Below are 6293 nucleotides of genomic sequence, written 5' to 3'. Positions count from 1 at the left end.
TAATATAATGATAACCATGTTTGTAGTGCTGGCCCGTATTACGTCACCCCTTCCCATATTACGCCCCTGCAGCGCGAAATTTGAATGCTTTTTTTAGTATTTTATCGCGTTTTTGTCGGTAGAAAAAATCTCGCGCCATCTCCATTAACATCACACCTGGGGAGGGGCGAAGTATGCAATGTATAAGTATATTCTTGGTGCCTTGGCGTTTTTGCCCATGGATATGAAACCGTTGGGCGTAAAGGTATACAGCTTGGCTGTAAAAGTCTTGTGTCTGAAGCAAGAAGCTCTCTAGCGCATGCCATAAACGAGTGTCCCGGTGTTTTTTAGTAGATGTTACGTTCTAGCGCGAGGCGTAAACGAGTCTCCCGGTGTTTTAGTACTGTGACTACATGAGATGGCTGTTATAAGATGCCGACAGCCCGAACTCCTAAGTTCTTTCTACTTGAACAAAGTTGTGTTTTTGCCTTCACTCCAGTGGTTTCGCCCAGCCACCGGTGGCAACAGTCCCTGACGCAGGAAGTTAGACATTTCCCTGTCGCAGAAACCACACGCATGTACCCAAAGGTAACGCACACACAATATTGAAAAAGAAAGACACCAGGCATTGCTGTTAGAAGTGATTTCCGTTATTCTGCTCCAATGTTCGCAAATGAGCCCCACAAAACGCCAGACGCTGTGCATTGCGTCTATCGTCGATACGTGAGCCGACCAGAAAATTGAGATTGGCTGCGTTTTCTGTTCTTAACGCAACGAAACTAAATACCCGCTAGACGTGTTCTGTAATATGGTACCGAGAAACGTTTGCTAAATACACATGCGAACGAGTGTGTTCCTTTTCATCTGTGCGAGCGGGACAGCCCAAGAGAATTCAAGTCAACAAAACATGTAGTGTGGCGGAACGACGCATTAGCTTCACCACCGTACCAAATAAGCGAGATAAACGTCATCTCACTCGTCCGATCTAACGTATGCCGCTTATTACGACATCACTTAGTTTGAACTCGCACATAAAATACCAAAGAAGGCGGGACGACAGTTACAATATGATAAGTTAGAGAAGTGAAGCTCAGCTTTAAAAAAACAGTCTTTTTTAAAAAAACAGAAATCCCGCGGCGCTGTGTTGTTAAATGTATTTATTCTCATGTTTAGACAGCCAAAACTCCATTTAACGTAACCCGATTTAACGAAAGTCCCAATTTAACGAAGATATCCCGATTCCCTCTCAGACGCCAGAGAGCCCAATGCTTTGACTAACTCGAAATAATGAAACCAATATCATAATCTGTCCCGGTTTTGCGAATCTTTTTTGAAGGAATGCAGCTCAAAAAGTGTTAATCTTTGGTCTATTTTGTAGAGAACGCGCCTCAAAATTGATTCACGGCGCGTCATCGCGCAGCACGTTGGTCTCGCTTTTACGAAACCCTGCGGCGCAAAACGGGAGTTGTAATTCTGAGTTGAATTCACCAGATTTCGACATCGGTAAAAAGAGTTTCGTTCGCACGTCATAGACGCCACTGGCGCTGTTACAATTCGGTCTTCGGCAGTCGGCTTTTTCAGAGCGTGCTTTGTGGTGTTCGTTCGGCGTCGTTCTGCGGGTAGTTCCCGTGGTTTCGCCCTTCTTTTACATCGTTCTTTGTTGCTACTTATGTTGTTTTATGGACGAAGCCACTGAGGGGCTCGGGCTGTCGGCGTCTCATGTCTTCGTCGTCTCAGGTCGTCGTAGCATCATGTAGTAACGCGACTAAAACACCGGGACACTCGTCTTCCAACGCCTCGCGCTGGACTATTTCATCTCCGCGGGAAAAACAGGTACTAAAATAACGCACTGGGACACTCGATTTCCAACGCCTCCAGCTAGAACGCTTCGTGCTTCAAAGATACGAGACTCTTATAGCAAAGCTGTATACCTTTACCCCCCAACGGCTTCATCTCCTTGGGCAAAAACGCCAAGGCGCCAAGAATACCCTTATACGCTGCATGCTTCGCCCCTCCCCAGGTTTTACATTCGTGGAGATGGCCCGGGATTTTCTTGTAGATCATTTATGCGTGCGCGTGACTGCGTTGGTGGATAGTATTACAGATGAAGATATGCAGCAGGGTGTGCGAAATTTAGTAATGCTCATGCCAAAAGCAGAGGGAGGAAATAAAAAAAAAACCGAGACGAAGAATCGCAAGACAGTGCACTCTAAGAAGTTCCCTTAGAGAGTCTTCATCACAATGCTCCACAATGACCAATGGAAGTGGCCTAGTGTGCGAAATCGGCGAATGACGTGGCCGAGCATTCAATTTGAAGGACGGAGGGCATCTTCGCCGGGACACTGCGCAATGCAAAACGCCATTCACGCCTGCCGTGTTGTCCCCGCACACGGGTACTTTTTTTGTGAAGTTCAAGTTGTTAAGCCTACAGTCTGTCTAGTATTGCCTCTCGTGCGCGCGGAAGCTGTCTGTGCAAGCAAGCGCACCGCTAAACCTAGTGACGAGCGTGCTGGACATGGAGCCCGCCATGAAAAGAAAAAGGCTTCTTTTGGACGACAAAGCGGACATAATTATTGCAGTGAAATGCAGTCACAATGAATGTTTCGATGGCGGAGATGGCAGCTTGGATGGCACCTTGAATGGCAGCTTGTAGGAAGAGTGGAGGAACTTCGGTTGAAGACACTTACGAAGAAGTTGAAGATATCGAAGCTCTCCTGCCGACACCGGGGCAAGTGATTCATGCCCTTGACCCACTGAGGATGTTTGCCGGAACGCACGAGGATACGGAAGAGGCACTGAACGCACTACAAACTTACGAGAAATACTTGCGGCCGTCGCTTACAAAGCGCACGTAGCAAAGATCACTACTTCTTTGGTGGTAAATACATTTATGGTCCCCCGGGGGCCGTTCTTGTTCAGGTAACAATTTTCGTGGTCTATCTTCATAACCGAGGGCCGCAATTTTAGTTTCGGAACATTTACGCTTCGCAAATACGCCGCCGCCTGCGCTTACTAGATGCTGCTGCAGTATATAATGGAATGTACCGAATTAAGTCACCAAGAAATGCCTATCTCGATTTACCGAAGTTCTCGATTTAACGAAATAATTCGAGGCTCCACTCAATTTCGTTAAAGCGGGTTTTGACTGTATTTCACCATTTACTACCGTCAATAGTAATGATATCTCAAGAAAAAAAAGAAGGTTAGTCACCAAAGGCAGGGAAAAGGACTGTTCGCCGGCTTCCTAGGGGATAAAATGCCGGCGCGGAAAGGAGAGAGAAGTCAGGCGTGTCGATGCATGCGGAAGCGACGTACCTAACTCCCAGTGCACGGCGAAAAAAACAAACAAAAAAAAAAGAGTGGGAGGAGGGAGGTATACCGGCATTGATGGGACGGAAATCATAAACACCCAAAGCCAGCACACAATCGGAGGAACCTCCAGAGCCGAACAAAGCCCGGCGGCTTAAGTCACATTCCACTGACAACGGCACGCTCTGTCGCCCGCAAGAAGGTAGCAAAAGCCGCCGAAGCAAGAGTGGTAAGGAAGAAAACCCCGAAGCAGAAACGAAGAAACGGAACAGTCGATAGCCGAAGACAATCGCTGCTTGCTCCAGGCGTATAACGAGCAAACAGCGGGACGGACACCTACTTCCCCGACCGGGGGAATTGGCTACAGCCAGTCGACCACCCAAGAAAAGTATCTTCACACAAAACACGCAGCAGGCGTGGAACAATGGCATACAATTACTAAGAGATTGACGCCTCCTTTAGAAGCTGAGAAGAAACCGGAATATCCTTGAATGCGCCTTAGAATTCATCCTGTAGGCACAAGAGCGACGACACCTGCGTGCGAGCAGTAAGTCTATAAGTGCATCTGTCGCTTAGAACGAGATTCGCACTTTTTGCAGCTCGAATAAAGATGTCGAATCACAGTGAAGAGAGGTTGATTCGCGCTTCTTTCGAGCTCGAATAAAGACGTCGAACCAATGTGAAGAGGAGTTCCTAATCAGAGGTGTCGGACAGAAAGAAAAAAAATAGCCTTTTCGCTGCCATCTTTATCTTTCTTTTCTTTTTTGTTTCCTTCACAATTCATCCTGATTACTGGCAGTGCCGGAAGCCGCTTATCTTGCGATGCCTTCGCCTTCTTTACTCGGTTCCACCCAGACACAGCCGGTCTCACCACCGCTTCCGCCGCTTCTGTCTCTTCTTATCGGGTCGACGCAAAGAAAAAAAGCTGAGGATGTTTCGTTAGTTTGAAATGGAACGGGAGTTTCCGTCCCCTCAGCGATAACAAGACATCGCACTCCCCTAAAGAAAGCCCCGTAGAAAGACACACGCGAGAGGAGGTACCTACAATCCGAAGGTTTTCGCACTGGGCGTATGAAGTCGACAGAGAAGAGAACTAGTTACCGAGGCAACCGTGGCAACGATGCAGCTCATGGTATGGCATCTGCGTCTTCTTGCAACTTTGACATCACCAATGCTAAGAACTTCTCATGCCAAAGCCTTGTCTTGAAAGAGACGCTACAAGACGCTATATGAAATAAATGCGACATTCAGCGGCAATCCCCAGAGCAGGCTCAATAGTGTACTTTATGAAATGGCCGTGTCTAGAGTGCCGTCCGACGGTATTATAAGCACTCCACTATATCGACGTCCACCCGCGTTTTGTGACAAAACTGCCGCGTCTGGCTCTACATCACTCTAGATAACGTAAATCTTGACGACCTAACCTAAACATAACATACGATAACCTAACGCACACAAAGAAATAATTTAAAACACTAAAACTAACCTAAGGCATAAAAATTATAGTTCAATTTCGAGATGAAAAAAAAAACTGAATCAAGAGCCGGTCTCGAACCACCGTCCACGGGATCAAGAAGCTAAGACGGATACTCTACACTACAACGACATTTTTTTCTGTATTGCATGGGAAACTAGCCCGAATAGTTTAAAGTCCCACCCTAACTACAATAACGGTACATTCACTAATACATTTTAAAAGTCAGGCAGGCACACACACGCTTCAAGAAGATGCAACCAGTCCGGCGGCTGCGATTGCGCCGCATAGACAGTGTACACAAGCGCACATTGTTCGCGGAAAATTGACTTAGTTCCACGAGGTTCCTCGGCATGGCGGTCAATCATGCGACACTTCCATAGGCTAAGCAATCCTATCAGCACGAAAAGGTCATATGGCACGGAACAGTTCTTCATCACTGGCAGGAATCGTATACTGTAAGGGGTGATGTCTATGTCCTTTTTTCGAGTCCGCTGCAGAACATCCCAAAAAAACACAGCATCCCGACATAAAACAAAGCAGTGATCAATTGTCTCCGGCTGGTTACACAAGCGACAGTTACCAGACCAAGGCACATATACACCTTTACTATCGAGCCATGTTTTAACAGTCAACGTTGATGTGTGCAACTTCAAAAAGAAAGGTTTTGCAGCCGCTTGGATGCACATTTTCTTGACGCGCTTCAACACACTGTCATCTAAAAACATCAGATATGGTTGACGGTAAATAGGCACTGGAAATAAACTTTCAATTAAAATTCCCGTCAATTCTTTCCTTGAGAGACCGTACAAATACTCGAGAGAAAAACGCACAATAAGAAACTTGAAAGTGTCAGTAACCTCTTTCAGAAAGCCCCAAAGCGGCCTAGGATTCGCGGGGTGAGTTGGAGCAAATAAAAAGGCAAATGAGCACTCAATTTATGCTGAATAAAAACTTTTAAAAACGGATGATCAGCCGTTTTGATAAAAAAGAACCGCGAAACGAGCTGGTGTACAAACAAATGCACCAATCCAACACCAGCAGACCTCAACCGGAGGAAGAGGTTATCGCGGCGCATGGGCTCCCACTTGGATCGCCATACGAAGGTAGCCAACACTCTGTGAAATACTTGAACGTTTTTTCGTGCGCAGCTAAGGACCTGCAGAACATAAACAAGTTTGGAGACAAGAAATACATTACACAGTTCTGCACGCGCAAATATAGACAGCTCCCGCCCCATCCATGCCTGCGTTCAGTGGACCTACACTACAACGACATACGTTTGGGCCGGGGCTAGCCTAGCCTTAAATATTCAAATGTCGTCGGACGGCACTCTAGCCATGCCTGCAGCCATCAGCTAGAGTGCCGTCGGACGGCACTCTAGACACTGCGTTATGAAATACCCAGGGTAAGTGAGTGAAAACAGGTTTATTTCGGCGTATTCGTTCTGCTGCGCTCGGGGGGCTACTATCGACTGCTATGGATAAGAAGCAAGGGGATGGGGGATTGTAGGGGAAGGGCATGAGGGAAA

At 46.9% G+C, this 6293-nt stretch overlaps 1 pseudogene; it reads right to left on the bottom strand.

Moving 5' to 3' along the window:
- Positions 1-4980: 4980 nt before the first annotated feature.
- LOC144161667 (uncharacterized) lies at positions 4981-6002 on the bottom strand (annotated as a pseudogene).
- Between the last annotated feature and the right edge of the window lie 291 nt (positions 6003-6293).

Source organism: Haemaphysalis longicornis, unplaced genomic scaffold (genome assembly GCF_048455015.1).
Source record: "Haemaphysalis longicornis isolate Haplotype H1 unplaced genomic scaffold, Haemaphysalis longicornis Haplotype H1 scaffold_12, whole genome shotgun sequence".
In the NCBI taxonomy this organism is placed as follows: Eukaryota; Metazoa; Arthropoda; class Arachnida; order Ixodida; family Ixodidae; genus Haemaphysalis; species Haemaphysalis longicornis.
This window is presented reverse-complemented; position numbering and strand designations above follow the sequence as displayed.